General features: G+C 40.7%; 1 protein-coding gene across 3 annotated transcripts in view; it reads left to right on the forward strand.

The window, feature by feature from the left end:
* SGCD (sarcoglycan delta) overlaps nucleotides 1-20,611 on the forward strand; it is a 309,200-nt gene that overhangs the window by 211,869 nt on the left and 76,720 nt on the right. The gene's annotated exons all lie outside the window — the stretch shown is intronic.

Consider the following 20,611-nt stretch of genomic DNA (forward strand, 5'->3'; position numbering starts at 1 on the left):
TTAGAGTTACCCAACTCTTACCAGACACTAAAAATATGAGCAGGCAGGATGAAATGTCTCAGTAGACCCTCACCAATGCATTTGGCTGTGAGGAGTTACCTGTGTGCCCAGGTCTTGATTGCGCAGACATAAATGTGGGTTTTTCTGGCTGCAAACACCCAGAATTCAGGCTTCCAGTCTGATTTTTTCTCTCAAAAAGTTTAGACTGCAACCTTTGAAAAGGGACAGGCAGAACTATCAATTATTTAATAAAGATAATAGCCTTTTGGGGATGGGGTAATAATGAAAGTAATTACTAATGAGGTTTTGGCAGATTAAATGGACTCTCCAGATGATGTGTGATTTAGCTCTTCCCTGTGTCAATATGGGTAGTGAAATATTTGGATGTTTTTTTCAGTGATATCTGTCAGCATCTCCTTTTTACTTTCCATGTAGCCGTTTACCTCAAGCAGTCCATGAATGAGAAAAAAAAAAAAAAAAATTAGTATGTAATGTAAAAGCCTCGACTTTTATATTCCTGCTGTGTCCTCAGGGTTTTGGTAGCACATTTGAGGCTCAACTCCTCTTACTTAATAAATTCTGGATGTGAAACTTCACTTTTACACATCATATTAAAAAAAAAGTTTGGAACATTAACTTTAAGTGGAGTCCCTTTAACAAGCCCATTTTTCACTAACTTTCTTTGCTGTGGAAGCATACAGTACCTAAGTGTGGAGTGAAAGTTTTTGCCCTGTGGCAACGGGATATTACTTTTACTACTCTAACTTCAGAAGTGAGGCTATAATGCGAGGCAAAAAAAATGAATACCAATGTCACAGAACAGCCAGAATGCTCCTGAAGAGCTTTTTTAGCACTACACTGCTGATGGCATGCCTTGATACAAGAAGCCAGCACCTGAGCTGTGCAGGTGGGGCAGTGCCCTGCTGCTTTTAAATGTGATTGCTTATCAGCTCTGAGCTTATGGCTTAAAGTTTTGTGTTAGGTGGGGTGACACCACCAGAAATGGGCGTGCTGGAGTGCCAGAGCTGGTCCAAGGGTTTACAGCACCCAGTAAGTCCTGACCCAAGTTTTAATGATGCTTCCCTTCGTTAGAAATTGCTTTTCTTCTTGACTTATGCCCCGTGGTATATATATTGATCTCTTCTCTTGACTTCCCTGACCATAGAGTGATTTGTCTTCTCTTGCTTTCCTGACCACTCACAGGATGTGTCATTATCAGCTCCTTGTCTCCTTTTCTCTTTCTTTTCATGTTTCTATCCTTCCTTTTTTCCCTGCTGTTGTCTCATTCAGTAACTCCCAGTGGCCTGACTTGCCAAAATCAACAGGATTTGAACAACCCTTTCTTAATTTATAGTGATGTAATTAAATTCTTCTGTTTCACAACTAACTCACATAAGCTACTTTTTAATACAGAATTGATTTTTCTCTTTCTGGTGACTAATGCTAGAGTCTTAGCTTTTCCCAGGTTTAACCTTTACATGACCTTGTGAAGGTCCAGGTTCCTCAGGGGCTCCCCTGTGGGGCAGTGGTCACTCACTGATGCCCTTGTCCAGCCCACACCACCTCAGTGGTCAGGGAGTATTCAATAAACCAAGTTTGTACGTAATGATTATTTTAAGACATGAAGCATGCATATTTCCTTGAGAGGCGTACATAAAATTCCACTGAGGCTGTCATACACTTTCGTCAAGCTTTGGAGAACATTTTGTTGCCCAGCAAAATAGATGTGGTGCATTGTACAGGAGTTCTGGGGTATTGCCACCAAAAAATGCAGCCCATAACAAAAGCTGTGTGTCCTGTCAGCCTCACCTGGCATGCTCCATGTCTGTCAGCTCACACATCTCAAAGATGTTCCACTGAGATCTGCAGAAATGTTCTAGACTCTCTCAGATCTCTTTGAATTAATGGAGTAATGAATTAAATTAAAATATATTAATGTCACATTGGGCTTTTAGCCATGATTTTAAGAAATCACAGGGGAGTCAAACTGCCAACATTTCTCAAAATATGTCTCAGACAAGTTGGAAGATATAATGAAAAGTAATTAGAAGCACAAAAAGAAAATGATGTGGAGTTACCACCACTGGGATAGGCCATTGGCTTAAGGAATCAAGAATATTACACATCTGATGGGAAATTTCCTTTGCCAAGTTTCAGGTATCCAAAGATAGAGTTCAGTGAGCACATCCCATAGTAGGCACCTGACTTGGGCAGAATGATTTGCTCTTTGGTAGCTGCTTTTATTTTCCTTGGCTCTGGAGTTCATGTGAGCACCTCACTGGAATGGTGCACCTCTGGCTTTGGTGACTCATGTTTTGTGAAGGTGTAATGTCAGTTTGAAAGGACAAGAGCACAGGGAACAAAATGTTCCTCCCAAAGTTAAGAGCAAAATGCCATCCAATGATTTGGGCTGTGAGTGTCTTATTCCTTATCCAGGTAAAGAGAAAAGTATGAAAAAGCCTGACCTGATGCTGAAATTTCACAGTTGTCATTAAAATCCAGTTTTGTGTCTGTGTGTTTAGATTGATTTATGGTGCCAAGGGTTTTGTTTCAAATGGTCTTAAATTTTTCAGATTTTCAGGAGATTTTTGCAAACTTCAGTGCTATTTTAGTGTTTGGTCTCACCTCATTACAGACCCACAGAAAAGCCAAACCCCAATCCAGGCTGCTTTGACATTTCACAGTGGTTTTGCTGGTGACTTTATTTTGATCTCGCACATTCTGTGATTTCAAAGATTAAGAGATTTAGAGTTGTCAGCTTGCATTCAGTGAGTTCATCTGAAAATCCCCAAGGTGCCTGCAGCTGGCCATTTATACACCCTGGGAATGTCCCTGATGAGCTTCCTTGGATATTAATCCCAGGCTAAGTAGCTCACACCTGATATTGGATGAAATCTGCCAGCTGGTGGTGAACAGGTCCCTTCTCCATGAACCATCTGCACAGTGCTGAGAAATGAAGGTTGGAATTGCCAATTGTAATTCCAGAGCTCGGAAGCAGCAAACTGAGCACAGTTGTATGAATATTATGATCCCAGAACTCTGTTATCTGCTAGGTGCATCCATATCAATAAGTGGTTATTATTCTGTTCTAGCTGGCTGACATTTATGGTTTTCAGGATTTAGACTGGGGTTTTCAGTTCACTTAAATCAGATGTCTGCAAATAAGCATCTGTTATGTTTTAAGTTTCCCAAAGCCTTCCTTTCAAACCTGTTATTTTCTCTGAATCAAATGCTTAGCTCAGCAGAGCCTGAAAATGAAAACAAGCTCCAAATGGTCTCCACAGGATATTTTGTGGAAAAAAAAAAGGTCTTTGGAAAGATAAGAAAAAAACATGACTGGGATAAAATGCATGTATCAATATTTGTTATTTATCCAGAACTTTCTAAAAAATCGTTACTAGAAAAAAAGTTGTAGACTGCTAAAATTTACTGCAGAAGTCTTGAATTTTAGTTTTGGTTCTTTATTAGGCAGGAAGATCAATGATGTGAGGAAAGACCATGGTATCATGCTTTTCCATCTCCAGAGTTTTGTAAGTTGGCTGCTGCAGGTGGGTGATATCTGGTGGCCTTGATAAAAAGAAAATGCTCTGAACTTTCTGCCTCTGTTTTTGTTTTTCTTATTTATTCACTACTGGGAACTGGGGAGAAAAAATAGTCTGAGGTGATGCAGAGAAAACCAAATTAATCTTTCAAAAAAATTCTCAGAGGCACTTTCTCACCCCGTGCAGATGTTGGATTTCATATAATGCCACACATAAAACAACATGGAAGTTTTTTAATGTTTTGAATGGTTTCTAGAAGAGGATGAAGGAAGAGATATTTTCATTGAAGCATGACATTTAATGATGCAAGTTCTGATAGTGAAAGAGCAAAGCAAAAAGGTAAAACAGCTGGAGAATTTGTGATAAATATTGTTCTATAATGGATTCATTGGCACAGGTTTTCCAAGGCCTTATACCAGATTTGCAGTGCAGATTGCAATAATCGTCACCAAAGATTTGATTTATTCAGTAGAAAATTTATTTAATACAGATTTTTACCTCTTCATCAGATAGAATTGGAGCTGGTGAGTTCAATCCCAGCAGATTGAATTGTGTCAGTCACTGTTTTAGATGGGCTTTAATACAGTGTATTTAAAATTTATTTAATTTATCTAGAAAATTATTTTATTTATTTATTTAGCATTTTAGAGGCAGATGGGGGTTGTCTGTATGAGAAACCATTCAGGAAAAAACCAACATGATATCATCATGCAAATAATCAATATAGTCACAATATTAGCATGGTCTATCGAATTCTTCAAGGGCCTTCTCTAATTGTCTCTGCAAACTGAATTAGCAAATTAGCAAGATGGTTTCACTAACATTTTTCTATTTTTAGTGGCAGCTGCCTACCCAATTATATATGTTCATTAGCTCTGGTATGATTTCATTAACCAATGTGCAGTAAGTGCCTGTTAAGCATCTTGTGCTTATGTTCCCAGACAAGCAGTGATGCATCTTCTGGTGAGCATCCTCACCAGCCCATTGGCCTGGATAAACTGGGTTTTATTTTTATTTTCAATTTGTCATTACTCGCGAGCAGTACGAGCTGAAGGATAAAATGTAAGAAGGTAATTAAGCTGGTTACTTTAATTATTTTCTGTTTCAGCTGTCCCTCAGAACCACGAACCTGGCTGGCCAGGCAAATGAGCATTAATGAATGAAGCCACATAATTAAAACATCTGTCACTGTCCTAGAGGGTCGATTGAAGGCTTGGATTGGCTGTGGAAAACCAAATAAACCAGAGTTAATGTTCTCCTAATCCTTCACCTGTTGAGGTGACAGTGATGGGTAGCAAACATGCACCAATGAGCAGTAATGAAGTCGCTTTTAGATTGGTTCAGCACAGGTTTTTCAGGCTAATTAGGTAGACAAAAATGTTAATTTAATCAAAGGAACGTGTATTCATTAAAGAAGGTGCATAAGATAACTGAAGTGGAGAATTAGCTCAGTCAAGAGGCAGGCAGTAGCTCCTGACTAAATTGTCCAGATTATAAAGAGAATGATGTATTGCTATTTAAATGTTTAAAATATTTTTAAACTTTTTTTTTTTTTAAATATGCAAATCCATGGTTTTGTCTCTGTGTGTCAGGGGATTTACACCAGGGAGAAAAACTGTCTCTCCCTGTTGTAGAGGGAGAACAGGGAGTGCAGGACTCAGAAAGGGAAAGCAGGGAGGGAATGAGATGTTCCTTCTGCATTCCAGATGGCACAAGCCACACTATCACATTATGGCTGAAATGAGCTCGTTACCTTCCTTCATGGGACTTGCTGTAGCAATGATGTAGCTTGGCTGGGTTTGTCTCATTTTCCTTGGTCTTCTTTGGGCCATGACTGATGTGCAAGGCACAAATTGAACAATTTTGTTCATACTGTAGATGCACTGAGTGTCCTTTTGGAGCACATTAGGAAAAAAACCCAAGAAATACGGATTTTCAGCTGTTAAGATGTAAAATACAGTGCATTACCTTATCAGATTGTATCTCAGCTAAACCCAATAAAAAGGAAAGATGATTCTCTAAGATCACATGGCTGTGGTAGCACAGAAAATAATTAAAACATTGTACTAGAGGCTTGTTACAATTTTAACCTTCTCCAGCCTCACATTCTATTTAGATTTTGGATTTAGATAAGCAGTGCAAATGACAGTTTATAGTTGGAGAATGAGACCATTTGGGTGCATTTTAAATAAGGTCCTTGATCCCAAAACTGGCTGCCTTTATCATAACCTCTCCATGCCACCACCCAGGGGAGCTGATGCTGATTGATGCAGCTTTTCCCAGAACATGATGGTGTCTGTAATTGTACAATGACACACAGTGACCCACGAGAAAAACATCTGGGAACAACAGATGTGGCAGCAGTGTCAGTGTTTCCCACAGTCAGTTCTGAGGGATTGGACAGCTCAAATATTATCTGAAACATAAATATCTTAAATAATTATATATAATTAACTGTGTAGTGCTTTAGATGAAAGAATAATTATCACCTACTGCTGTGGTAGGTTGTATCTGTTATATTTCTTTTAATAGCTGGAAGTCTTTTATCTTATTCCTTCCAAGAGGATAAAGAGTGTTCAGTGAGGGTTATGGATCAATTATTTATTTCTAAATAGAATGTGTGGTTGGTTGGTTGGTTGGTTGGTTGGTTGGTTGGTTGGTTGGTTGGTTGGAAAAATGTCTGGAGAGGAGGAATATTAGAACATGCTGGCATTCATGGATTACTTTGCTTTTGTATCATAATTTTCAGTCTAATGGTTAATGGGACTGTTTTAATTCTTTTAATGTCTGTTGTGCTGTGAAGACAAGTTAACAGTTACCTTTTTGATTGTTTGTTTGTTTGTTTAGTCCATGGTTTCTGGAATTGGTCTTCTAGGAGAGCAGATGGTAGAAAGGAGATTGAGGTAGAAATTAAGGATTCTTGTTATAACTAACAGTTTTTATGGATTGCAATAGAGGTTTCATTTCTGTGGTTAACCAGCATAAACAGTTTTCATTAGCATCTAAATTTAACATAATTTTCAGGAACATGCAAGTTCTGGTAACTGGAGATGATGATTGATACTGATCTAACAATGAAGGAAGAAACAATTAAAATGCTGAAAGTTAAATTTAGGAAGGAGAGATGAAGATGACGCTTTTAATTTAGGATAAATGAATCAACAGCATGCGTGACTTTGAAAATGCAATTTTTTTTTTTTATGTTCATGAATAACTGATGCAGCTGTACTGTGAGGTGTTAACAGAGCCCATGTAACTGGGACATGGTGGCAGAGCAGTCCTGGAGAGATGTCTGGAGGAATCCAAACTGGGTTCTTGGTTCATGCAGTGAAATACATTGATGCTTTGAAACAATCATGGCATGTAGTTCTGCTCAGATTCATACAAATCATCTTGAGAAAGAGAATATTAACTAATTGGTTGAGTTTCAGCTAAAGGCACCTGAAAAAAGTGTGTAGATCTGGCTGTAGCTCCTGATGCTTTGCAGGTTCATCTCCATGCACATTGCCTGTGGGAGCCAGGTCTGTGGCATTGGGACAATTCCCACTGGGGGAACATGAATGGAAGATTTTTCCTGGGGGAGCTGCGCTGGGAGGGAGGATGTACTGCATGGCTCTGGGGCTCTGGCAGAGGGAACTGGGGTTACCTCTGTGTTTTAGGGGATCAGAGACGCTGGAATTATTTTCAGGAAACAGGTGTCCCTTAGCACCAGCTTCCCAAGGGGCTCTCAGGGAGCACAGAGGGTGCTCATTGGCTTTGTACAGCTGGAAATTTTCCTCTTTTATTCTGGTATTAGAGATTGGCAAGAACTGGTGGTGATGGGAGCATTGTGTTAGATTCACTGTGAGCTGCTATTGCTTTTTGGCTGCTTTTTGGCCGCTTTAGCCTTTCAGTTAGCAGAAGCTATAAATATCAAAACATGAAATGGTAAGGTACTGGTTTAAAATTTCTACTAAGAGGCTGTTGAAAAAAAAATCTTAAAAACATTTGGAAAGGAAATAAAAACCTCCTAAAATTTACAAAATGTCTGTCATCATGAGAGTATCATCCTGAGATAATCAGGTCAAATATAAGCTGTTCTTTCCATCTGAATAAATGGGTTGTATAAAAGAAATGATGACATGGAACATCTTTGGCCAAGTGCAGTAGTAATAATAATAATAATAATAATAATAATAATAATAATAATAATAACCAAGTGTGCTTTATTGCAAGGAAGAAATGTTATCACTCCAATTACCCCATATAGGAGACGTGAAAAAATCCTAATAAGAAACAGTTTAAGCATTGCTGTGAAGTTATTATTTCAAAACTAGATGTAATCAGTTACCAACAATACACAGTATGGCTTAATTAATGGCTGAAGTACATGAAATCTCCAGGGGGGCTGTCTGCACTGGTGTTTAGGGACATATTATAACTCAAGGTAATTGAATAGCAATTAAGTAGAGTTAATGAACGTGCATTCTTGAGAAGACACACAACAGTTAATGGATCAGCCCAGAATGAACCACAATTAAACACACACCCGTTTGTTTTGCTGAACAAGCATCTACTGAATGTCCACACCAGGATACATGAGGCCATTAATTAATTTGAATTAATAGACATTGGTCTCTTCTCCCATTCCAAGTGAAAGACACTCTCTAGGTGATGCAAGGACAGCTGTTGATGTTTCCTGGCTACACCAATTAAAGATATTGCCCCTATTAACCGTGGCACAAGCTTTTGTTAACTGTGGGTCTTTAAAACAATGTGGGCAATAAGCAGGGATTTGAAGTCTATGAGGTGGAATTCATGTTGCATTAGAGAACTAACTGAACTAAATTGGGGGTGGCTTTCACCAAAATTTCATGCAATGCGAAGGAGAAAAGACATTTCAGCAGTGCCATGCCTGTGCTTCCCTTTTCCATGTCAGCTTCTTCTAGATTTGGATACAGGCAGCAGCTAACCACTGAACCAGGGTCTGCATCTATCAGTTGAAAGAGAAACTTATTGCCAAATGTTGTCTCTTTGTTCTGAAAATAAAAGGCTGTTTTATGCAAAATTCTTTGGGTGATTATAGGGACAGATAAGATTTTTCTTGGAACTTGAGGAACAGAAATATTTGAATGCAGTCCCAAAAGCTGCTAGGAGCCAAAATATGGAGAGCTCACAGATTTAAGTGACTCTTTCTGAAAGATTTATAGAGAGCTTAACAAGACGCTAATAATGTACAAATTCAATAACCAGCAGAAAATTTAAAAAGTAAATGTATATGTAAGTTGTTTGCATTATCCAAAAGTTAAGTAAACAAGACTTTATTTTTCAGTGATTTAGGAATCACTGCCTTACTCCAACAAACAGGAAATTCTTTAGAAATCCAGCATAAGATCCAGCAGAAAAAAGAGGTGGCAAAATTTTGTTTAAGGGGGCCTTGTGTTCTCTTTGGGACTTGAACCTGTTCAAAAATTGAAAAGGCAAAGGCTCTGAATTAAATCCTGCTATAAATTAACACAATTAATGTGTTTCATTTCAGCTACCTGCACATCATTCAAGGAGCTGTCTTGAAAGAGACAAATTAATTACTAATAAGAATTCTATACCCTGCTATTTTCTCTATTTACTGATGTTACTTTCCAACGCTTTTCCAGAAATACTCAGTCTGATATTTAACAAGTGAAGCTATTATTATCTTCAATTACATAAGATTTTCTTCCCTCGTGGTTGTGATAGAGGAGGATGAAAAAAAAAAAAAAAACCTTTAGCAGGACTTTAACAAATTTACTGCCAAATTTCCTAGTGGATATGGAAGAGTTGAACAAGCTGAGACAAAAAATATTGAGATCAGAGAAATGCTGAATGAGGGAGGCTTTGAGTCAGAGATTATATTTTTGGCTTTGCATCGCCTCACTGTAAATTTCAATATTTCTATGAAATATTTGCCGTAGACACATCAATAAGCTTTGAAAGCACAGGTTGTTAATGAGTTGCAGCTGAATCCCAATTTTCTTTCTGTTTATTTTTTTGAGTAGTAGAAATACTCCCTGTGTCTATATAATTAGTGTTTTCATGTTTGTTTTCCTTCGGTGGAGTCTGCCTTTTGAGATACTCCTTTGATTCTTTCATCATTTCACAAAAATTAAAATTCTGCCCAAAATAACTCAAAATGTCCTTAAGTTATATGCAAAGGATTCTCAGCTCCAAAGCAGGTCTTTTCAAGCTTATTCTTAAAAAAAGTCTTTCAAGTTACAAAGGCTTCCACATCCATTTATAAGAACAGTGAGGTTTTTTCTTTTTTTTGTATTTTATTTTGAAAAGGATGCTGTTGACCATGAGGAAATTCTTAAACAGTCTTTTCATTGAATAGAAATACCCTGTATTTAAACAATGTCTTTCATTTTTAAGAAATCCTAGGACTTCTGTCAAAGTCATTTTGACCCACAGCATTTGCTGCTTGCATTTGATACCAAATGTTGGGAATAAACATTATGACATAATCTCTAAGCATTAGATCAATAAACATGGTTTTCTCAGGAATGTCTCCTACAGCCTACAGCAACTTAGAACACTAATTAAAGTGAGAAATTTTTGTCAATCATTTAATAATTTAGAAATTGTTTGGTAAAGTAGGAAGCATCCCATAGGGATGCATTCTGGGGTGCTGGTCCCATTCCCCATGTTAAATATTTATTCCCCATTTTAGATATTTTTTGAATATTTCCTAGAATATGCAGTGTATTGCTCTGGTTGCCTAGATTGCTTATGTCTTTCAGACCCCACCAATAACTAAAAGGAAAAAATCAGATATTTTTTAATAAACCTTGAGTGAGAAAAGAGCAGTGATACATAGCCATAGCCATAGCTATGAACTGTACATTTTTAACAGTGTCGACCAAGACAGTCTGGAAAGAACCAATTAGAATAATTAACATTTGCACTAGTACTTCTGCCTTGATAACAAGTCACTGACCACATTTAGCACAGTTACTCTAATTAATAGTCCCATTCAGGAAAGATATTTATAGGTGCAGTATTTCACCCAAACAAGTAAGGGCTTCACAAGGTATCCGACAGCTGGCATTGAGTAATACATTCAAAAGCATATCCCCAGTAATCCATCTCAATTCCTTGTTTATTACCTTTGCAGCTTTCTAGCACTTTTGTCAATAAGATATTGCTTCCAGCAGTTCAGCTTTATTCTTACATTAATATCCCAGATTTATCATAGGGTTCTAAATTTCCTCTGGTCACCAAAATGTCCCATTGAGCCATTTAAGCTCCTGGAAACTCCGTTCTTTATTGGCAGCCTGGGAAAAATATTTTTTGCCCTCTATCCCTGAGTGTTTTGAGATTAAATTCACTAACATTGTCAAGTTAGGTCAGCGAGGAAAGCCAAAACAAGAGAGACAAATGTTGTTCAGGGTTTAGGGGGATGCAGGGAAGGGGAGGAGGGGACAGAGGTGCAGAGCTCCAGCCCGGCTGTCACAGCCACGTCCTGGGCAGAGCTGCAGGTGTGCAGAGAGGGACTGAAATCTCCTGGCTTCAGGCAGACTGAAGGCAAGGTCTGGGTGCTCACCAAAGGACAGCTAAAGGGAAATACAAGTGTTAGCCTCTGTGCTTTTTGTTCTTTTAATGGATTTAAGTTCCTTCTCCAGCAGTTTTGGTCTCTAACCAAGTGCAGCGGTTGTTGATGAATGTGTCCTTATTCCCCAGAGGTCCTTTTTCTTGGAAAGGAATATCTTATTCAGGCAGTAACAAGCACAGGCTGCCAAAAGAGCCAAAAAGCTGTAACAAAAGTCTAGGTTACCCTTACAGCCCTGACTGGAATATGATGGAGAGCTGAGTTGCCTCTTGCTGCCTGTGAGCCAGCCCCAGTCTGCCTGCAGAGAGCTGTGTGGAGGAGCATGGCAGTGACCTCCCAGCCAGCAGCACTGGCTGACCAAAAACATTTCACCAAATCCATTATTTTAAATGTTAATTTAAGATTTTTTAACTTAGCCTGATGCTGTCTCCCCTCTCCCTGCCTGCAAGCATGCCAAGCACTGGGGCTGCCCTGTGGGACTGGGCTGCAGGGGCTGCATCCTCCTCCTGTGCTGGTTTGTTTGTTTTCTTTGCAGAGGTCCCAGAGGGAGCAGAACCAGGGGCTTCTGCCAAAGCTTGCAGACACCCAGTGGGGAATACAAGGTGTTGAAATTACTGGCATCACGTGCTCTGCTCATCCATGCTCATTCTGCCAGGCTGGAGGGGAGGGAGCATCACTTCTGACTCATGAGGGTGTTGCTGCTAGACTGTGCCCAGGAGCAGCATTTGGGCTGCAGGAATGCTCAAAGGTTCTTTGTGATAAAGGAAATCCAGATCTGAGACACTTAATATTTATTTCGAAAGATTTTGTGATTTAAATAATCTTGGTGCTGCTGGAAAGGATTTTTAAAGCTGAGGTGAGGTTTCATGCAGTGGGTAAATTAATAATTATGCAGGTTTTGAGTCACTGCGTTTGTTTCTGCTGGTGTTGTGTTTCAAAAAGGAGCAGAATAAGGAGGAAATGCTAATATCCCCAAAGACGACATATTTCTGCAAGGAAGGGGCACACAGAGCTGTGCTCTCTAAAGGCCAAAGCACAGTGAGAGCAATCACTTCCTTGTGGCTTTAAAACCCTCTATTTAAAAAAAGTATTTTAAAAAGCTGCTGTCTCTTGCTCTGTTGCTACTTGCTGATGCCAGCTGTATATTTTTGCATGTGATTTTTGGCTATTTCAGGTAACCACCTGACTTCCACACACATAATATTGTACTCCTGAATTCCAACAGAATCTCCTGGCATCTGGTAAAAGTCCCCTATGACTCAGTAAGCACCCACTCAATAAATAATTTGAAATGAAAAGCATCCCACCCATGAGTTCTAGATTAAAAAAAAAAGAAAAAAACCTTTATTGCCTTTATTTTCCTCAGAAAGTAAACAGTGGGAAAATCACCTCACTGTTGCGTTGCAAATGTATAATCTACCATGATGATAATTTTGGGTATTGCATCAGAAAGTGCTTTCTTGCTGGAGGATTCTGGATTTGGGTTGATGGCCAGCAAGTTCCTAGTTCCTTTGCTGTTTAATCATCATTGATTTTAGTCTAGTAAACACTTCTGCATGTGCATTAGAAAGCTGAGAAGAAGACAAGGGGCATTAAGCATAATGCACCTTCTGGCAAGGAGGCAGAGGGATGCAAACTGCAGGGAGATGAGACAGGAGCTGGAGTCTGAGTTACTGGCATTTGAAAGTTGCCAGAATTAACCTGTTGTTTCTCATGAGCAGGATATTTATAGTTTCTCTGCTGCAGCACTGTCACACAACAAGGGTGTGAGAGACAAACCATGGCTGTGCTTCCCTTGGCACTTTCCTCATGTGATTGTGGGTGGATACCTGACTTTGTGCCTCAGTTTCCTCTTTGAGGGGAACCTGGTCTGGGGGGGGTTGAAATGAGAGGATCTTTAGGATCCCTTCCAACCCAAACCATTTTTATTTCATCAGTGATTTCCTCCTGCTACTCCATGGCCAGGTAGCAGGTGGGTGTAAATGGATGGAGCAATTTGAAATCAGTATCTGCACTCCATGGATCAGATCTCATTCTTTGCCCTCCATCCGTGGTGGTGAGGGGCCCTGAACATACTCATATATTTTCCTCTGTGAATAATTATTTACTGGCAATTGTTCAAAAAGGAATGGAAGCAATATCCTTATTTCAGCCTCTCTGGGAGCAGCACTTTCAGTTCCCTCATTTCTTTGCCATCCCCAGAGCCTCTCTTGCTAAAAAAATGTCATAAACACACTGTAGATAAGTCTGGAAGACAGTTTAAATTATTTTTCTGTATATTCTGATAGTGAAAGAGCAAAATAATATATTTTCTGTGACAAATAACAGCTATAAAGATTCATTGGTGGTTCTTTGGCCATGAGGGCAGTTTCTTAACCATGGGACTATGGATTCCTCTTAAAAAAGAGAATTTGATTTTAAAGGAAATTTCCTTTACCTACCTGTGTAAATAAATTGAATGTGCTCTATCTCCTATCTTTTATTGAAAGTAGGAGACTTGATTAAAAAGAAATCATTAAGATAATCCCTGGGGTCACTCTATGTGGATATAGTTGGAATCACATTTTAAAAATACACTTTATTTCATGATACCTGTTCATTGACTGGCAACCTGTTTGTTTTCTTGTTGAGTCCTGTTGCACTTTGAGCGCACTTTGCACTGAGCTCCAGGTTTATTGCAGAAATCTGAAGGCATCCAGAAGAGATTCCTAAGTCACCTTAGAGGGTGACTTCACCCACAGCAGTGGGTAAGAAGCACTGCAGGGAGTGATTTGGTTCCACATGGACCCTTTTGCCATTTTCTCTCCCCTGACTGCAGAGGTAGCACAGGGTGATTATCTGCAGTGCAGGCTCATCAGTTAAATTCCTGATTCTGGCTGACTGGGGGGGTCAGAAGTGATTAATTAATCAAAAAATTATTGAAAATATTCTTCCCTGTCCACCCTGCTTTCTCCTGCCTTCTGGAAACAGAGGAGGTAATAGTGGAGTAAATGAAGCAACTGAAAATACACATTCACATCATGATTACCCCCTTTGGAGGCTGGGGCTGCCATGGCAGGGAGTTTCTCACGCAGGGGTGGGGTTGGGAAGGTCAGTGCAGCTCCAGTCAGTGTCCCCACAGCCTGTAAACCCATCTGCTGGGATGGGATCATCACATGTGCCCTGGGGATGGGACCTGAGAGAGAGGTCACAGCCCTGCTGGGTCTCCTCACCTCTGCTTTGAGCTCTCTTGGGTGCTCCTGTGAGTTTTGGATGGGATTGAACCACAGCATTTTTGCATGGGCCTCATTTCTTTGCCCAGACCTGGTGTTATGCTCTGATGAATGCCCCTGAGTTGTTCTGGCACGCTCACATCAGACAAAAATGACCCAATAATTGTCCCCATTTCTGAGAGCTCACCTTCAGACACGCCACAGCAGAGCTGCTGCTTTCCCCCTCACACTGTCAGCTTGGTAGGGGGAACTGCTAAATGCTGTATTAGTCAGAAAAACCTTACTTCAGAGTGTAAGGACAGAACACAAAAAGGATCCACTAAGATAAAGGAAAAAAAAAAAAAAGAAAAATTCCTTCTTCTCTCTGGAAACTTCTTCCAGCACTATAAAGATGATGAGTCCATGCAGCCTTGGTGCAGCTTGGAGCAGCAATGCCACAGAGGACTTTGTGTCCAAGATCTTTATACTCTGAAAAAAGAAGTGTTTGTTCTGTTCTTCATTTGGTGATTGACAGATTATCATAGTTAAGGAGCATTAGGCCAGAATTTGTGAGAACTCTTTCTGCACCCTCTGCATCAGTGGGTTTCTGTGCTGATTTTATTATTAAAGCACTGCATTAGAATACTTCTTGTTCCTCTGAGTATAAAAATCTTTTTTTCCCACTTCTGAGTGAGCACAAATTGGTGCAGGATGGGACTTTTCCCTTTTAGTTAGCATAATTATGGTAATGAGCTGGATTAAAAAAGATGGAGAATTCCAGGGACACATTTGGAACGTATGTTGATGGTAAGATGTGAAACCTTACTGTTTGTCTTGGAGAAAAAAAGCAGAAAAGTGCTCAAGAGAGCGTGGCTCATTTTATAATGCTGCAGTGCCAAAGTGCTCTGTAACAAGGAGTTGGAGGGGTGAAAGCCAAGTTTCCATCTTTTCCCTGCTGTACCAGTGGAAAGGGAAATTATAACCCTAGAGGGAAATTCTGCATATGATGGTTGAGTTGTAGTAACAATGCTGGGATTCATAATCATTTCTCCAGAAGGTCTGCTAATCTTTTTCCCTGCAAAATGTACTCTCAGATGGGGTGGCTTAATTCGTCGAAATCCTGCTTTTGTGGTGCCACACCTGACCATACTTTGAATAAATTCACTTTGCTTTGGAAAGAAATACCTCCTGCCTAGAGTAATTCCAGCACTATGCAGTAAATCCAGAGCTGAGCTTTCTTCAGCTCTGGCAGAAGGATTTGTTTAGAAATTGTTCCAACACTAGTTTGGAATTTGTTTCAAGGGGTGAGATTTAGTTGCTTTGGTTGGTTGTAACTTACTTGAAACAGTAATTGGAAAACCACATTTGAGCCTGTTCTTCCTGTTCACTAAGACTTTTCTCCTGAACGTCCACTAAAGCAAATTTATCAAATTTATTTATTTATTTTCCCTTCCATGTGAGTTTCATGGAGCTCTCTGAGTATCTTTTGTCATGAATGGTGTTGGCTCTGGGGAGCACCTGGGCAGTGTGGAAGGAGCAGACAGAGGAGAAGGGTGCTGTGGGGATGTGCACGTGGAAATCATCCCTAATCATGTGAGCCTGATGGGAATGAAGCCAAGACGTTGTGCATCAAATCTCATTGCTGTGGCTGGGATGTCCTCTCAGTTCTTGTGCTCTTCTTGTTGTATCCTCTCTTCTCGTTTTCTGCCTCTCTTTCTGCAGTCATGCAGAGGAGCCCACAAAAGCAGAAGTTACCATTGGAAAGGAAAGGGCTCTGAGCTTTGCAAGGGCTTTGTTTGGGCTGAGTTTTACATTAACCATCATGGTGTGCAGGCAATTCTCTCCACTTGCACGAAATTCCTTCACAAGCTCAAAAACCATCTGGATTTCCTGTAGCTGTCACAAATAACTTCATACCCATGGAAGGAGGTAAAAGTGCCTACACAGCTCACACTACTTCAACATCAGCTTGCAGAGGTCTTTTTCCAGTAGGTGACTCCCACAGCTGGTCTGTGTTCATTCCAATCCCTGTCTCCTGTGACTGATGGCTGCAGCACCAGAGATTATTTAGAGCTGTCACCTCACAGGCTGTCAGGAGGTTCTGGATGGAGCCTTCTACAGGGAGCAGCTGATTGCTGCTCTTGCTACTTCTATAATGTTGTTTTAGCTGCAGGATTTTATCTGTGCTTCCCCAGTGTCTCCCTGCTTCCCTGGAGAAGGATAAACTCTGTCCCACAGCGATCCAAGGCACTTGGGGTGGCCTTCTTCACCCCCTGAAGTCTCAGCACAGTTTTCCTGCCCTGTGCCTATCACCTTTAGAGGCAAATGCTATCAGCAAGGCATCAGGCAGGGAGATATGAGGTCAGGAAGCAGAGGAAGAGGGAGGGAGGTGATGGCAGTCGTGGACATGAGACCTCACAGTGCAATTCACAGCATAATCCTGGGTCTGTGCACAGGGATATGGTTGTGTATGCTGTGTAATGCTACATTGCCTTGGTTTTCTCTGCTGTCCACACAAACCTGAGTCTCAAAGCAAGGTCTTATGCCAGAGGAAGAAGTTTTCACACATTATCTCCTTACCTGTGTTGCTCTGGACCAAGCTGTATAACCAGATTTAATTTTATAGGACTGGTGCTGCTGGTAGGTGTCTTCCATAGGAAAATATTGCTGCTGATCCACAGCTGGATACTGGGATCCTTATTAAGATGATGAATTAGCTGAAGAAAATGAGGAGAAGGAGGGAGGGCAATGCAATTAGAACAAGTTTGAGGCTGTGAAGAACTGGCAATGATGTGTTTTGTACCTGGAATCTGGAAACATTTAATATCAAGTCAGAGAGAAAAGGATAGTACAGATATCTTCCCAGGAGGGGAAAAAAAAACGAGGTCACTTGCCTTTGCTGAGGGATTTTTTCCTAACTTTGGATGTATTGAGCTGTGTAATAACTTGCACATATCTGGAAGCAATGCAGAGCACAGCAATCAATAATACAAGCAACAATAATCAGGTGTTTCAGCCATCTGACACAAGCAGTCTCCAAAGATAATTCTCTCCCACAGGACATTGCTGAACATAACTTCAGTTTATTCCTAGCAAAAAAAAAAAAATGCTTACCTGCTGTGCAGAGACAAACCTTGCCAACCATTCTCCTCCTGAGAACTGGGAAGGGATGGAGGTGCAGGGAAAACCAGTGGGAAACAACCACTGGAGCTGGTGGTGGCCAGCAGAGCTGGAGCAATGTCACCCATCACCAGTGTCCTTAAAAACCTTAGAAAGATCTCAATAAACAGGAAATTTGTTCAGCAATGCCAGGAGAACAGAGGGAAGCACAGAAGAGTTTGAGGCTGCATTTTGTGTTTGGAAAGGACAAGGGATCCTGGCCCAAGGGACACAGTGAATGTGTGTCACTGTCACCTTGGCTCTTGAGTAGGTTAAGCTGCAGTGTGAGCCCAGCCTGGTCTCACAAAGCTGCCCATGAATGAAACAGCACTGAAAATTCCCCCTGCCCCTGTGTGGAATCCACCCAGATCAGTGCAGCCAGAACCAATCCCAGGTGTTTATTGTAGAGTTAGAGAAAAGTTTGTGTTGGGAGGGACCTTAAAGACCATCGTGTTCCCCCCCCTGCCATGGGCAGGGACACCTCCCACTATCCCAGGTTGCTCCAAGCCCAATCCAACCTGGCCTTGGACACTTCCAGTGATGGGGCAGCCTCAGCTCCTCTGGGCACCCTGTGCCAGGGCCCCACCACTCCCTCAGGGAAGAATTTCTTTCTAATATCTCATCTAAACCTACTCTCAGTTTAAGCCTTTATCACAGCAGTTACGTGTCTCTGGTTAGGGGGGCTGTTTTTTCTTATTCTGTTAGCTGGATCTTCCTGCTACCAGCCTTACAATAGAAACAAATTTTAAAAAAATAAATTTAAATTTTAAGAAAGTAAAATTAAAGTAACCCAAATTGTTAAAAAGTAGAACAAACACAGGCTGGGCTTTAGCCACTTGTGTGGCCACATTGCCAAGCAAAAGGCAGAGAGGAGCTTTGGTGATCAGACACCATCAGTGCTGAGCTCTTCCCCTAACAGTAATACCATCATTCATAATTGGCTGTAAAAATGAGATGCTTCTCAAGCTACTAAAATCCAAAATTCCTTTCTCATTCAGCATCACCAAAATGACATTTATGTTATTCAGGATTGCTATCCCCTTTCAACCCAGAGCAGTCAGCAAGAGCACATAAATTTTTATGCCTGTCCAGTACAAGGCACTGCATAAAAAGAGAGAGGGCATAAATGATGTAATTGATGTGAGAGTTTTTGCCATGCCCTCCCAAAAAGCAGAAGAATTCACTGCAGGTGGTGAAGGAGGAACTCTGTGCCTCCTGTTTGGAGCTTGTCTCCTGGGAGCTCCCACAAACCAGGCTTGTGCCTGCACTATAAAGTCATTCACTCTGCTGAAGAGTCTATTAGTAAAAAGGAGAGAAACAATGATTTTCAGATGACAGAGTATGAAATAATCAATACTTCTCCTTATTCACAAGCAGAAGAGTGGCAGATAAGGATATATACCAGTCACAGACACAATGTTTAATAAAATATCTTGGTCTTTGTCACTCTAGGCAGTTTTCTGCCACATTTTATAGGTCACAGTCCATGAAATTTCATAGGAACTTTCATATCTATTCTCTGTAGCAGAATATGACATTTATTTGTTATTAAATCCTATAATTTAGGGAGGATGAAGATACTTTATCCAAAACAACATGTGAAGTAGTCTTTCCAACAATGATTTCTCTCTAATGTATCTGTATTTTGGGACCTCTATATAATCCTGTGAGCTTCTTATTTTTTTTAATGGGAAATAATAGAGGAATATAATTTCATAGTGATTGTATGATAAGAGGCCAAGATATTTGTTATATTTGTTAAACTCGGGGCACAACCTTTGCTTGTTTTTTCACCTGCTGAGCCAGACTGTCACCACAAAAAACTGTCAGCTTTAATCATGAGAAACATGAGCAGTGGGGAGTTCATCGTGGTAAGGCAGTGCTAAGCATTGATCCACTCCCAAACACCTGCAAGTCAAGAGAGGATTTGTGGTGGGCACAGCTTTTATTGCTTCTGGCAGGTGCAGGAGGAGGGAAAGGTGAATGTGGAGTGGAAGTTGAGAAGGATCTAAGATTGAGAAAAAAGCATGGGGAAATGCCTCTTTCTCTCCAGTCCAGTTGGTTTGTAAGAGGATTCACCAACTTTGATAAATCAAATGTGTCCTTGATGTTTTGGTCGTAGCACATTGTCCCATAGGCCTGATATCTCTTTTGGGGTGTGTAGGACCTGCTGGCTGTCAGCTAAACTCCTCTTATGTATTTTTTTATATGTAAAAATCCTTTGGACCACACTTGGGAGACAGAGGGTGAAGGAGATAAAGAGAAACACACAAGAGAAGAGCGGAGTGGGATTCTGGATCTGTGTCATTGCTACAGAACAGGGTTGTGAGTCATAGAAATTGCTGGTTTGCCAGAGCTTCAGTGCTGGCTTGAAAAGTCCCTTTTTATCCCTAGCTCCATGTTCTGGAAAAGTACTGCCCCATTCAGCTGAGGAGCCAGCCCTGGAGGGGTCAGCACTGCATGTCCACAGAGCTGGTCCTCCTTGCAGCTGGCTGGGGCGCACAGCAGCTTGCCTGACCTGCAACGTTTCTTATTAAAACCAGAGAAGACACTGCTGTGTGAAAGCCCTCAGGGCTTGTAACCTTACTGAGATAATCTATTTTGGGGGAAAAAAAACTGTAGAGATTTTTTAGCAGCCCAAACCATGTGAGGGTCTGTAGATAGCTGTAATAATTCCTGCTCGCTCAAATCACAAAGCACACTGCTATCAAAATTTAATCTGGGCTTTTTGGTGAATAATCATATTTCACTCATTTTTCCTCCATACTGCTGCTTGAGATAAATTAATCCCTTCTGTGCCACCACCAACCCAGAATTCATAGGCCAATATTTTACACCTAGGGACAACAAATGTGGGGAGTGGCATTTTATGACCCATCTCAGTAGCATTTCCAGCATTTGTCTCTCAAATTCGCTCACAGCCTTGAGTTCAAAATGAGATGACAGCGGTCACTTTATCAACCAGCATCACCTTTGTTCATGAGACACCAGGATCTGGCAAGAGCAGTCTTAACTTGGCAGGGAACTACCTGGGAATGGCTCTTCTTGGAACAGGAGAACCTCTGGCAGGTGACCAGTGCTGCTGCTGAGCCGTGCGATGTCGCTGATTTTCATCCCTCCACATTCAGGCCTTTGGCAGCAGTTCATGGAAATCT

Source organism: Camarhynchus parvulus, chromosome 13 (genome assembly GCF_901933205.1).
Source record: "Camarhynchus parvulus chromosome 13, STF_HiC, whole genome shotgun sequence".
NCBI lineage: Eukaryota > Metazoa > Chordata > Aves > Passeriformes > Thraupidae > Camarhynchus > Camarhynchus parvulus.